The following is a 15,713-nucleotide window of genomic DNA, read 5'->3' on the forward strand; positions in this document are numbered from 1 at the left end:
CTTAACTCATCTTATCTATTCATGCATCACTCAACTTGGATATTGCTAGATTTTCATGTAGGAGTAATTACAATTTCCAACAAGAAAGGATTAGTATGGTTTCGTTTATTCATTAACTTGTGGCTTAGTTGAGATGACAAAGGCATATAAATAAAGCACTTTTAGTTGAGATGGAAAAAACATATCTTTTTACCATCAAGATGAAAATTTTAATGACGATGGAATTTGTGGGCAATTAAGACCCTTTACAAAGTAAATTCAATTCTCTAGTGTCATCAGTAGATGGAAGAATAAACCATGCTACATAGCACACTAGATACTAGCCTTACACATGTAGATCTCCTTAATCTTTAGTATTGAAATCATTTGAAGAAAGTGGGTCCCTTGTCAAACAAACAAGGGTGTTTCATATATAAATTATTCTATTATTATTATCATGAATCCTGTTTCATTCTAAAGAACAACACGTCTTTAGGGGTGGTAGGTTACTACCCTTGAGAACCAATGGATATGGAAATTATTTTCAGTTGGAGTTTGAGGGAGAAGCATATGGATATTTTCAAGGTCACTCTCTAGTTCTGTGTAATAGAAGTGAAATGATTCTTATAGTATGGGATTCCAAAATTATATACGTGGCCATATTAGAAATGGAAGTAGCCCTAGGGATCCATTTCTTAATTCAATTATTATCCATTATAGTGACATTCTTCTTGATAAACTTTTCGATTAAGAATGATTTCATATTTCTAAGACATAATAAATCCATAGAAAATGTAACGTCAAATAAAGAAGAAATCATGGAAGGGAATAATTAATTATTTACGATCAAATTTATTATCACCCCCTTCCATGATTACACCTCTTACTTACGATACAATCTCTTATCACCCCTTCCCATGATTACACCTTATCAAGGAAAAGGTAAATTTGGTGATCGAATATAGCAAGATAAGGTGAAACGATGGTCGCTATATTTTGTTTCGAGGGAGTGGATATCTCATCCATCCATGTGCCCCACATGAAATGTAAAAAAGACCTGACATTCCCTGGGTTATTTCGAATGTGACTGTGTGCAGTTGGACTAGCAATGAATTACAGAGGAGGTGATAGTGGAAAATTTAAGGTGATAATGAATGAGCATGGATAGGAATGAATATTTCCTGGAATGAATATTTCCTCTGTGTGAGTTGACCCTAATGATTTTACTTGTGCTTTGGCATGAGTTGGTCGATCTGATGTTGTAAGAATTCATGTTCAAAGAGATTGAGGTGACATCTATTTTGTTCTCTCTAAGATTCTCCTTCTCGTTTCTCAGATCTTTTCATTGGGGCATGGGATCTCCTTTTGTCAATGGGGCCTAGGATATCATTCTCCCTAGTTATCGTGAATTTATCATTATGGGTACGTGGGATCGATCTTTATTGGGTGTTCTATGTTATCTCCTTTGGCTTTTTTTGTTGGTGTCAAGTTGCGGGGTCCACTCTGCATGTTTCAGGGAAGTTTTGAGTATTGGTTTTTGTTTCCACAATTTGGAATCAGGTCTGTGTTCTCAAGCCAAGCAGAGCATCAGTGTGAATTTAATCCCTCGTATTGGGAGTATGGCGTAAAAGTAACTTGGGAAAAGTTCTCCCCTAGGGTAGGTAGAATATATGGAGTGAAGGCAACAAGAGTTAGCTCGCTTTCAACTCGATCACATAAAGGTAGTGTCAATTTTGATTGTTGTTATGAAACTGTTGGTTCAACATACAGTCAAATTGTAACATAAGATGGAATTTACAGAGTCAAATTGTAACTAAATATTGTTGGAGAATCTCATGCTAACAAATTGCTAGTTGTCATAATTATCTATCCAAGTGTCACAGTCAGTTAGAGTTCAGTCTAGTTAGGTTGAGGTCCAGTTCAATCTCACTGTAGTAATTTGTTATTGGTGTTTCCTATGTAATTATTTTAACTGATTTTGAATATTGAGAAGAGAAATCCTCTTCTCCACGGTTTTTATTTTTTGTCATGATATCAAAGCAAGTTTGTATAAGACTCCCTAAGAGAGTAGTAATTTGTATAAGACTCCCTAAGAGAGTAGTAATGTGAACGAAGTGAGAGCAACAGAGAGAAGTAGAGAGCTTGCATAATACTCTTTTTGAGAGAGAAGCAAAAGTTTGAAAAATCCTCCAAAAGCAACATAGACAAATATGGTTCTCAAGAAGAAGACCACAATTTTATTAGAAATATATGTTTTAGTGCTCAACGCACCCGTGCCCAGAGATCACGTGTGTTGAACTTGGCAACGTGACGAAATTCACTAAAAATACATTGCAACACTGCCATAGGCCATTGAAAAGTGCGCTGATGATTTTAAGGTATGACAAGTCGATTTGTTTCTCGTTTAAATGAAAAAATCTCCAAGTCATCTCCCTTACGAATTAAGTTTGAAGAACACAGCTTGTTTTTTCATTTTTTGAAAACCTCGAGTGGCACAAGGAAATAAATGTCGAGTATCAATCAGAAGGCTCTCAAAGAGTTTTTTTTTTTTTTTTTTTTTGAAGTTTTATGTTTTTACTTTTTTTAACGAAGCATTTCGTTGATCTACGGTTAGTATTTTTGTCAAAATGTTTTTCAACAGGTCGTATGTGATTTTCTAAAAGAAATAGCCATTTCACATTGATCATTTCAAGAGGGACCATTTCTTTAAAAAAAAACATAGAGGGCTTATCAAAAATGGACGAAGTTGTTTTTTTTTAAATTGTGAAGGCCCTCCCATATTTGGGAATTTCTCAAATTTAAAAAAAAACAGGGGTTTTCGTGATTGTTGATAGTGGGGCTTATTCGATCGGAAATTTTAATTGAATTTTTTTTTAAAGGGATTTTCCATTGATGAAAAAAAAAACCTATCTTAAGTGGAATATACATGAGCATATTGTTTGGACAACCGTGATCATTAAGATTAAGAGGAGCATCATTGATGTTAGAGAAAGAGTTGACTACAAATAAGTCACTATGTTTGCAATTTAATTTAGTTATTGAGCCAAAACAAATGGGATAATACAAGAGGTTAAGAAAGTCAAAGCAGTAGCTAGAGATGTATGAATATTTTTTGAAAGAATTGGAAGTCAAAAGGAAAAATAGCCTTTGCATTGAAATGCACAAAGAAATATCTAGATGACAACATTCTTCCCATAAATTTAGATGCCAAGACAACCAAGGATGCCTGGGATACCCTTAAGAGAAGTTTTCACTTAAGGGGCAGTAATCCAGTTGAAGATGAATAATTTGGTGAATCCCACTGTGCTCAGCGAAAAGTGGATGATGAGTGAATAATTTGTAGAAGAAGTATAGAAGAAGAACATATATGCTTGTGAATCCCGCTATGCACAACTGTAAATGGATAAAAATTTGTTGAATCCAGCAACAAAGCTTGCTAATGAAAATTTGGTGAGTCTAGCAATAGAGCTTCCCGATAACAATTTGGTGAATCCAACAACAGAGCTTGCTGATGACAATAAAGTTTCCATGGAAGAAATCAATGTTATGATGAATCGAGCAATTAATATTAATGATGTAAAATTTGATGAAGGATTGGGGATTAATGATGAAGGGTTATAGATGATGAAAAAAAATATGATATCGACATGATATTCCAGGAGAAACTCCGTCTTGAATATGAAAACCAAGTGGAAGAAAACCTATTTGCAGTAGCACAAGTTAGTAAAGAAGTAGAAGAGAGAGAGACAAAGACAGAGGCAGAGGAAAATAAGGGAGCCCACAAACAAGAAATAGAGACAGAGATAGAGGCAGAGACAAAGAAGGAAGACCAAAAAGAGGAAACAAAGATAGAGGTAGAAGCAAAGTTGGAAGTGCAACAAGATCTCATTACAAAGTGGAAGTAACATAACCAATTTGGTTCTACAAATATTCTTAATTTGAACATTGTTTTCCAGTGTGTAGGTACACATAATGATTATGAAGAAGAGTTAAGTTCCTTGAATCATGGATTGCAACACCATGACTTGATAAAGTTTATCTAGGAGCTACAGAAATGCATGTTGAAGACATCTTGGATGATGAGAATATCAATGAAATTTTTAGGTATTGGAGCCCTGAAGAAATATTTTTTTATTATAAACTTATGTTGCAGCAAATTGATGATGAAGATCACACAAAAAAGGATGACATGTGGCAGTAGCCCACATACAAGCCAATTTTTTAAAAAGTCCATGACATGCATAGACAACCTGGAACAATGGAAGACCTACACCAACAAATGAAGAAACTAAGTTTTGAAGGATACAACAAGAAGAAAATGTTGAATCAATTTAGAGGCTACATGATCTAGAAGAGAAGAAGAAAAATTAATTGACTTGAAGACAATTTTTTAAATTGTAACTATAGCTGAGACATAGACCAACATACATCTTAATTGAATTTTTATGTTGTTGTAATTAAGCAAGAGTGTTAGAGAATGTAATTCTAACCACCTACTAGGTGCCCAAACCGTCCATCCAAGTGTCCTAGTTTAGTTTCAGTTAGTCCAATTTAGTCTAGTCTCATTGCAGTGAGAATGAACTAAACTGGACTAACTGAAACTTAACTAGGACACTTGGATGGATGATTTTGACACCTATCACATGGTCGGAATTAGATTCTCCAACAAAGCTGAAATTTCCCATGGAATTGGTTGTTAAGCGCATAGTCAAATCATATGAGGAGATGAAATTACAGTTCCAAATTGTAATAGAAGATGAAATTACAACCCTTTATCAGCAACTAAATGAACTACAAATTTATTTCAACCAACTCCATCCAGTAGAGTCTTCTCTTGAAAATTCAATGAATCAAGGCATTGGGATCCTTATATATTTAAATGTATCTACTAAAGATGATCATTCTCAAGGAAATGAGGCTCGCACACTCCTCAAAAATTTCAAATGTCCTAAGATTTCAATGGTTCGTTGGAGAGTTTATGTATCTAGGTCAATGACTTTTGTTCTTGAAATAGTTTCAGACTTTTGATTTTTGTATGTAGATAGACTAAGTATAGAATTTTAATTTAAATATTCATTGTTACTATTAAAAATAAAAAATAAACTCGTCACTTATATGTGGGGAAAGCTCAAATTGTGTAATTCAACACTTGTTAGGAAATCTATTATGATATAAATATATATTTTTAAAATATAATTATAAATTAGTTCATTGATATAAATTAAATCACGACTCAATATGTATATATATATATATATATATATATATATATATATATATATATTTTAAACAAAAAGCATGTAATAATATTTTTTATTGTCACTTTACAATGGAGATTTTTAATCTGTAAATATGATTTCTTAGAAAACCATGGGCCAATGCCATGCCTTACTAATATAACATGCCAAAAAAACATAAATCATGTTTATAAGTCAATTTTTTAATTAATAAACTTAATTAAAACGATAGAAATAACATAACTAATTTTAAGATAAATCTGAACCATTACTTTGTGATTACTACTTCAAAAGAAACTTAGAAAAATGTTCCAAAATATTCCATGGATATCCCTACCATCCATTTAATAGTTATTGATAATTAATTTAAAATTTTGTAAGCCATATTTCAAAATAGACACATCTATCTCAATAACTATAAAGTTATAATATTAAATTTTTCAAATATCAATAAATAAATATATATATATATATATATATATATATATATATATATATATATATATATATATAATAAAAATAATTCTGGTTGCTATCGTTAGATATTTGGTTAATTATGATATATCTTATCAATGAATTTATTAAAAATGTAATTCACTGTTATGGGAAAAAATATAAGTATATTAATTTTTAATATTAATTAATGTTTTTTTAGAAGATTCTATATAATTTTAAAACAATAGTTTTGTGTGTAAGAGAAATAGGTTTAAAAACTAAAATATTAATAATGTTGTTGGGTAAACTTTCATTCAACACAATACTCATTAAAAATAAAGCAACACTAAAATGGGAAGGACATTCTTCAACAACTGTCACTTCAGTGGCCATGTTCTTGTATTGAGTTGCAAAAACGTTATTTGGGTATTTATAACAAGTGTCATTAGTCTTATCCTTACCTTATCCTTATAACATTGACATGAGCACTTGCTTTGTTATCTAGTAATGAATTGAAACTACAATTACATTGACCTGGAATGGAAATTAGAATAAAACACATGTAGTTTCCAGAATTTACTCTAGCACACACGATCTCTTTATATTTCCATGGTTTTTTCATTCCTCTCTAATTTATGATGTAATTTTAATGTCAAGTGCGTTGAGAAGTTAAATTAAATGTTCAAACTTAAGTGAGGTCATAGAGATCATGATCATTTTGGGCTATAGGGTATATTATTTTTCACTTTTGCATTAACCTTGGTATATTCACCTAATTCTGTAAAAAAAATAGTAACATATGCCTTTACTAGAAATTATTGTAGCAAAAACAATAGGTAGTCAAATTGAAGGTTGCAAAACACATCCAATTTTGAAGTCTTATGATTGCATTAAGATCCTATTAAACTAATTTAACTGAATTTTAATTAGGTAATAACTCACAATGTGGGAGTAAAAGTTACAATGTCTACTTATTATGAATTTTTAATAAAAAATCATTTCAAATTATATAAATGATAAATGATAATACATACCACAATGTTGGAGTAAAAGTTACAATGTCTACTTATTATGAATTTTCAATAAAAAATCATTTCAAATTATATAAATGATAAATGATAATACATACCACAAATTTGAATTGGTTTGTAGTTATTAATATATCATCATATATATTACTTACTATTGTCAGAAGGGGTTGCATTACTATGAATAAACAAATGTAGATATACCAATACTATGAATGGATGGAAAGTAACAAGCCCATCCTTCAGTTCATTGTGTCTCATCGCCATCACTTTCTGATCTAGTGGCGGGATTATTTGCCCCTGAGAACCAATGGATATGGAAATTAGTTTCAATTGAAGTTTAGGTAGAATCATATACACTTGAAAAGCATAAGGCATATGGATTTTTTTAAAGTCACTCTACATCTCAGACAAATAGAACTGAAAGGATGGGTTCAAAAATTATACTAGGCCATTTTTGAAATGGAACTAACTAGATCCACTCCTCAAATCAATTATTAACCATATTCAGAGCCTTCTTGATCAACTTTCAGATTACCAATGTTTTCATATTCTAAGGCCTAATAAATTCATGGAAAATCCAATTTCAAATACAACAGTAGGGATATCATTACTTATTTACAATCAAATCTGTTATCGACCCATCCCATGATTACACCCCTATTAAGGAATAGGTAAATTTGGTGATTGATTAGCAAGACAAGGTAAAATAATGTTTGCTGTAATTTTTTCTAGGAGTGGATATCTCATCCATCGACATGTCCCACATGAAATGATATATCGTCCATCGATGTGTCCCACGTAAATGTAAAAAAGACCTAGCCCTCCCTTAGATATTTCGAAAGTGACTGTGTGCAGATGGACGAGAAATGAATTACAAAGGAGGTGACAGTGGAAAATTTAAGGGGATAATGAATGAGAATGGCTAAGAATTAATATTTCCTCTATGTGAGTTGATCCCAATGATTCCAGTTGTCCTTTGTCATGGTTTTCCTAGATAATTCATGTCCAAGGAGACTGAGGCGACATATATTTTTTCACTCTTATATATTCCTTCTAATCTGTCAGTGCTTTTTGTTGGGGCTAAATCTATCATTCCCTAGTATTTGTAAATTTCTCCTTATGGGTAGTTGGGCTCGATATTTTTTGGGGGGTTATATGTTAGATACATTGGATTCTTTTGTGGGTGTGAAGATGTGGGGACCATTATACATATTTTATGGAAGTTTTGATTATTGGTTTTTGTTTCCATGATTTGTAATAAGATATGTATTCTTAGGGAAGACAGATCCTCAGTATGCATTTCATCCTTCTTATTCGAACTACGGTGAAGAAGGAACTTGGGAAAACTTATCCCCTTGAATCGGTAGAGTATAGGGAGAAAATGCAGTGAGAGTTAGTTCACTTTCAACTCCATCACATAAAGGTAGTGTCAATTTCGATTGTTGTTATGGAAATGTTGGTTGAGCACATTGATGAGCGCCATTATTGCAACAAGGATGCTACAACTCCTGGGATACCAGCTTTACTTATCATCCCGTGGTTTGTACAAACTTGGAGGTGACAGTGCTATATGCACAAGTAAAAGTGAAGGTTTTGCCTGTTGTCACTATTCATCTGGCGAGAGACCCTAGGGGTTCCAAGCCAAAATTCTATAGAGTCGGAAGAAGATTGATTCTTTGATGGAAGAAGAGAAAATCTATTCTAAGAGAGATACACTACTATGGTAATGAAGAAAACAACATGTAATGCTAAATCATACCATATCTTAATTAACCATTTAAACAGCTATGCTAAGCAGAATTGCTAAATCAACACTAACCTAATTCTTCTATCTAAGTTATAGAAGTAAAGAGAATCAAACCATATTAATTTGTAAGCAAGGAAACTAAACTAAATCTGTTTTCATTGTTTTGGTATTTTTGTTTAAATATTTATTTATTAATACAGAAGTGCAATTTTTGAGGCTGTGAGGTGTGTATTGAGTAATTGAATTATGAAATGTGTGTGGATTAGAGTAATTTTGCATAACATGAGTGTCCAAGGAATTGAAAGAGAATCTGAGAGAGAGGACAGTGCTCAAAGGAGTATTTTGATAATTGGACAGTGTTGGAGTTTGATTGAATAACCAAATCAAAGCTCAGGAGTGGAAGCATTTAAATAATACACAAAACAAAGTTTGGGAAGGAGTCAAGCAGAAGAGCAATCGAAGATCAAAATCAATGAAAGGAAGACATAATGAAGTAGTAGTGCATAGGAACCATTGGATCAGTCAGATCAACGAACAAGCTTAATGGAAGATGAGTGGCGAAGATCTTATCGCAAGTGATTAAGTTAATAGATGGATGGGTCACATCAAGTCATGTGTTAGTAGAAGGGTGGAAAACATGTGGAATGATGGAGTGGTCTTTGTAGGTGGTAAGCAGTTTCTCGCACACTCTCAAAGCTGTAAGTGGAATTCCTAAATTTTACATGATTAGCCTAAGTGGGTTACACGTAGCATGATAAAATCACTTTTCGCACACGCTCTCTATCTGATATCGGTCGTGCATGAATCCACACGAGATTGCGCAATAGTTGTTAGATCATGCAAGATTGATCAATGGTGGAGATCAACCAAGCTAGTCGGCGAGCAGGTGACGTGATAGCCACTGGATCAAGCAAAACATATCGACGATGGAGATTTGGAGTGCCTAAAGTCAAACGTTGAAATGAATATGTAGCATGCGGTCGACACGAATTGGTTAGATTTGTTGCGGATCAGATGGTAAGGAAATCTATGGATTTAATCTAGTTAAGACATGATTTATTATCTTTCGCATATATTGTTCATGAAGGAAGTGCTCAGGGAAATTAGAATGAGTGAGATCTTATTACAAAAAGCAGTGATGGGAAAAGATGACGATGAAATGAACCAAGTACTGAATCAAGATAACAAACTCCAAAGCTCATGCAAGAACTAGGAGTCTATGTTTTTGGGGTTGCTGAAAGGTCTTTTCCTCAAGTCATGGTCCAGTGGGAGGAGGTGAGGCCAAGACACCTGCTGACAACCTTATGGTGATCTTTTTCTCCTTGCTAACCTGCTAATTTAAAGAAGTCACAAATGGAAGCAAACTAAAACACAACCAATCTACACTACACTGTTGTAATGGAAATGCAGCTACTTAAGCAAATGAACAATTAAACCATGAATATATGCTAGCATACATGTATAATAAATAGGAGCCTTGGTTGCTAGGGTTGGGCCCTAACCCAAGAGCTTCAGACCTCTGAGTTAACTCAGTGCTAGCTCAAAACAAATCTCATTCTTATTATCAAAACAATGGATGACATAAAAAACTATCACAAGTCTTGTAGCTCAAAAATAGAGTAAAGTTTTACAATAAAAAAAAATCAAAAACCTCCTGAGGTCTTAGGCCTCTCTACTTATACACCTGAAGTATCTAACAACTTCCTTAAATTTAGGGAGGCTCGGCTCCCAAACTATAGATAAGCTGGTGCTTTGACTTTCACTTGCTCGGTTTCCTTCTAGTGCTCATGATTTGGCTGTTTGCACTTCGAGCTGATGGAGGAATATTCGAATGGTGGGGTATTAAATGAGGAGGATTTACCTCCTATAATTCCTCTCCTTTGTCCATTCGAGTTTTGACCAAGGTCTTTGACAAAATTCCTTGCTTTTATCGCTTAATCCTGCATTAAATGCACATTAGACCACAAAGAAAAATATCCAACTCTAACTCATCTCATAAAGAAAATATAATGAAAAGTATGCAATAAGTTGTGAGAATAGTTGGTTTCACTAAGCTAGGAGGTGAGTTAAGGCCCATATAATTACTCAATGATGAGGCTCATCATCACCTCCCTACTGAAAGTGTTGCTCATCCTTTGAGCAATTTAGTCAATGTCCATGTCCTTCATGGCTCTAGTAGCCTCTCTGACATCCCATGCCTATGCTGTGGTCTCCTATTCTTGTTCATAGAATCCTTCTATCCTTTCTACTTCTTCCCACTGCCTCTTTTCATCTCTTTTTTTTCTCCCTTCTAGCATCCCTAAGAGTAGTGGTGGACTGAGTCTTAGGCCTATACAATTGACCTTCAACCTTTGCATTGATTTCTTATACAAAGGTGTCCTGTTAAGTGCCTTTCTCAACCTTTGAGGGGAGTGATATTCTGTGATATTCAAGCTGTGTGGCAATGTGTTCCATCTCCTTAAGTAGGCATGTATACTATCATCTCCTATCAGCCTAAACATATCCTCAAAATGTGAAATTACTTGCTCTTGGGAAGCAAGATATCTAGGTGCCACCTGAGGATCATTTGCCATTAGATTATGGGTGTTTATTAGGGCCATGGGATTTGATTGTTCAACTCTGATGAGAAGATGTTTGTTTTGCTCTCTGGCCATTATTCTTTTCATCTCTGCAGCCCTTGACTCCTCATGGTTCATCCATGATGCCAAAGCCATTAATTGTAGATCTCCTATCTCGACATTAGGATCCAAAACATTCATGTCTGTGAGGGCCATGTTGTGCAAGTAAAACTTAGCCATTTTGGCCCTATCCTCTAGTGTACTTTGATCACAATGATCAATAAGTTCCCTATAGTCTTAAAATGGCATGGTGCCCCTTTGCGCTAGTGTTTTAATCTAAAATTGTAGCCACTATTCTCTAAGGCAAAGTGCATAGGATTTCACTGGCATCCTACACAGGATGGCCTCTAAAGAGAGGCTAGGCATACATGCTAATTGGTTTTCCCTTTCCTACAGTTGTCCTCTCATCCATGCATTTTACCTCTCAAGTTGATCTCTCATTATTGCTTCTCTGTCCCTTAAGCCACTTACCTCTTTGCCCATTTCCTTGAGCTTGTCTTCCATGTGCCCAATGTCTTCCACCCTTTTTTGAGGTATCACCCTACCTCCTTCAGTAAAGCGGTAGTAGGTGTCTAGTCAATTTAGTGTCCTAGATTGCTCTACATAAACTATCAATCTAGGTATTGTAAATTGATGAAGTTTGGTGTACCATATGTGCTTAGTTAACCATTTTTTTTTATTTTTCTTATTTCTAAAGAAAAGAGAAAATGAAACAAATCAAAAATTTTAATAGTTAGATTAATCTAAGCCGACAAAATATTTAAGAAAAGAAATAAAGGAAAAAAAATCAAGTCCCATTCATAACTTCACATATCACCAATTTCATTCTTAAGGAACTAAAAAGACTCAATGAGACATGAACTTATGTAATGAGTATCCTACTAAGAAAAAAGCAAGAACATGTAAAGAAAAACTAATCTATTGTGTTCCCTATGCTCCAATTCACCAATTAGAAAATAGGAAGACTACTTTCCTAGAATATTTTGTCAAGCATAAATTACACAGTTAGATAAACTTACAATCAACTGGTTGAACACACTTGCATGAATTAAAATTGCATGAATGGAAAATCTAAACTATCAAACTTGAAAGTAATAAAATGAAAAGAAAAGCCAATTATCTCACCTATAATCACAATATTTCGCCAATTAACTTCTAAAACGGTGTTAAGCTAAAGGCTCCAGAAATATCATCATATAGCATGAAGGAAATGACATCTAAACTATCTAATTGCACACTAATGAAAAGCAAAGCCAATCATCTCACCTATAATCACAATATTTCGCTAATTAACTTCTAAAATGGGGTTAAGCTAAAGGCTTCGGAAATATCATCATATAGCATGAAAGAAATAACATCTAAACTATCTAATTGCACACTAATGAAAAGCAAAGCCAATCATATCACCTATAATCACAATATTTCTCCAATTAACTTCTAAAATAGTGTTAAGCTAAAGGCTCTAGAAATATTATCATATAGCAAGAGAGACCAATCTAATAAGAAAATACAGGAAACCTGTAAAGAAACCTAATCTACAATCAACCAGTTCAACACACTTGCATGAATTAAAATTGCATGAATGGAAAATCTAATCTATCAAACTTGAGAGCTTAAGAACTAAAAATCTAAGCTAATAAATGAAGGAGAGAGATCTCCTATTTATACAAAAAGATGAGAAGCCATCTCATTAATGAGAGTCCATGAATCTGTCCCTCTACCTCTAGAGTCCTAATCAAAATAGGAACTGATAAGACACATGTCTTCTTAGAGTTTCAATACAATTAGGAGACGTGACACATATCTTCATGATCCCATGATTCTGTCTACTCAAATTTGAATTTGGCCTTAAGGTGCCACATAAAGGTCTTCTAGAAGCCTCCTTTTGACCTACACATGTCAACAATCTCAATCCACTTGTTAGATATAAGCATATGCACATTAGTTTCTAATTTTAACCACAAATTCACTTTAAAAGGCTAAGAATTAATAGATTTTGGAAAAACATAAATGTGGCTCAATGATAATGAAAGTGGGATGAATGTAGTGACATAGTACTGAAATGGAGGTGAAATAGAGGTGATATAATGGACATAATAGTGAAAGTGTAATGGAAATAAATGACAATTTCAAGACCTAACATACCCCCCAACTGAAGCTATTCCATGTCCTCATGCAATATATATTACATTAATTCTTTTTATCCTTGAGCTTTGGCTTAACTTTGCATAATATTATTTGATAACTTCATACTTCTGCAAAGTGTTTTACTTGAATTGCAACATGGTTGGTTCTTATGTTACAACCATATTTTGTTGTTGCATTTTATTTTGATCTTTGAACTTTACATAATGATATTTATTGGATTGCATGATGGTTGGTTTTTGTGTGACAACCATAATTGTGTTTGTATCCAATTTATCCTTTAAGCACTTTTGAAAAGCCATTGTATGCTCATAACATCAATGTAATAGTTAATATATGTTGGAAGTATGTGGGCTCCTGAATATGATATGGACATCGAAAGATATGAATATGAATGTATTCCCCCCCCAACTGATGGTATTGGCAATTTTATGAAATGAGGAAGAGAAATGTTTTTCCAACAATTATCATTCGAGCTTTTTATGGAATCTAATGGTCAAAATTTAGAAAATGATGTACCTTAACTTACCCTTTGAAATGGATGAGTTGTACGTGTGGTGGCTTCAAAAATTATGATCATAATTTTCTTCAAGTGGATGAGCAAGAAGAGTCATGGATAAAGAGTCAAGATGACGTTTTATTGCTTCTACTAAAACTTGTTGAATCTACTCCAAAATGTTGAAAATAATAGTCTTCATGTCTTCAAAATTCGTTGGCACAATTCTTACTAAGTGAAAATATGTTCCGATGTCAAACATAGCAGGAAATTGTTGACTTAGTGGCCATTAATGGATGCCACTAGTCAACACCAGAACTCTCACCATTGATGACAATGAAAGTCAAGATGCCCAAACACATTTTTCTGGGTACAAATGAATATTCCAATGTCGAGTCACGTAGAAGAACTGACGAACAAGGGACATTAATGTATTCCCATTGTTTGCTAGCATGAGAGCTTGCCATTAAGGCATGCAAGCCTCAAGGTGTCTTTACAAGGAACTCAGACTCAAAGGACTATGGACTCAATAATTTGCATTGAAGCAGGGCTTATTTGTGAGATGAGAATGACAGGAAAGGGAAGATGAAAATGGAAGATGGTAATGGAGAGCAGAAATGGCAATGGGCAATAAACATGTGAAAGAGCCTCTTGATTTTATTTGTGAGTTATGAATGGACAAAAAGAGATGGAAAGTGTATGTGAATGTAAATGTAAAATATGAAGTAAAATGAGGTGAATGGTTTATTATAAGGTATGGATGTGATGGAGACAGTAGTATCTGAAAGTTTTCAAGTATTTGGATTTGATTTGGCATTAACATATTTCCTCTTTGTTGCTGATCATCTTTTTATGAAACAAATTGTTCTCTTAGAGAGACACCATTCACTTGTAGTCATTTGTCCTTCCTCTTGGAACCTGCAAAAAAACTAATACTTCTTCTACAATGGAATGCAAGATTATGAAAGGAAAGAGGTGATCAATCTCTCTAGTTATGATATTTACACACAAAACTAAGAATTTGTATTAAAGAAACAAGTTCTCAAAGGAAAAATTTTAAAAATTTATACCTGCTTCTTTTCAGTAATTTATTTCATTATTTACCATTTCAAACTCTAATGATGGATTTATCATTGTGTAGATATTGTTGAGATATTTCCAATGACACTTGAATCATCAAAATCTAATTTCGTATGAGAAAGTTAGGCTGATTTGAAAAATGAGATTTTTCAGTTGAGGAATGGCTTTAGCTGTGGAATGACTTTAGTTGCGGAATGTGTGCAATATCTGTAGTTAAAAATCTTGAATAAAATGTTAGCCATTCATTTTTCATCATCAGTCCAAAATTAATCAATACCTTCATAAAAGTGAGTAAATAACTTATTCATTTCATTGATTCAATATTTTTTTTTGACATGCGGAAACTTAGTGTGGCGAGTTAGTAATAACACACGCCTTGAATTCCCTTTGACTAGGGTGTTTTTCTTCGACTTGGATCAAATGGATAGGACACCATCCATGTACTGGCATTTTCCTAGCTACCCATGTGGATCGTTTCGTCTATTGACACATATAACCTATAGAAGTATGAAAATGGCTGCAGAATTGCTAGTTAGCTGCAGAATCAGGCTGCATTCTGTAGCTAAAAGATAGAAAACCATCATTTTTGAAATGCATCACACAATCCTCCATTCCTAGTCACTCTGCTGGATCATTCTTGGAATTAGATGCCACGTAACCACCTTGAGATCCTTAACAGCAACTTTGAATACTTTGCCACATTGAATAATTTGCCACGTCTTATTAATCGGATGTGAAGACCCGTATACAACTGGTTCACACAAAGGAGTTAAACAGAGTCATATTCGAGCATCTTGCCATTAAACGGGAAGTAACAGAACAGGTACAAATGGGTGGTAGCGACTTCATGGGTTTTAATGGCAGAGAGTCGTGTTTCTTCAAACAACTACAGCGTTCCATGTTCAAACTGTTCCTTGTTCATTTAATAAAAAGCATTGTTTCCTC

Source organism: Pinus tabuliformis, chromosome X (assembly GCF_031772625.1).
Source record: "Pinus tabuliformis cultivar Carrire ecotype Pingquan chromosome X, CPIR1, whole genome shotgun sequence".
In the NCBI taxonomy this organism is placed as follows: Eukaryota; Viridiplantae; Streptophyta; class Pinopsida; order Pinales; family Pinaceae; genus Pinus; species Pinus tabuliformis.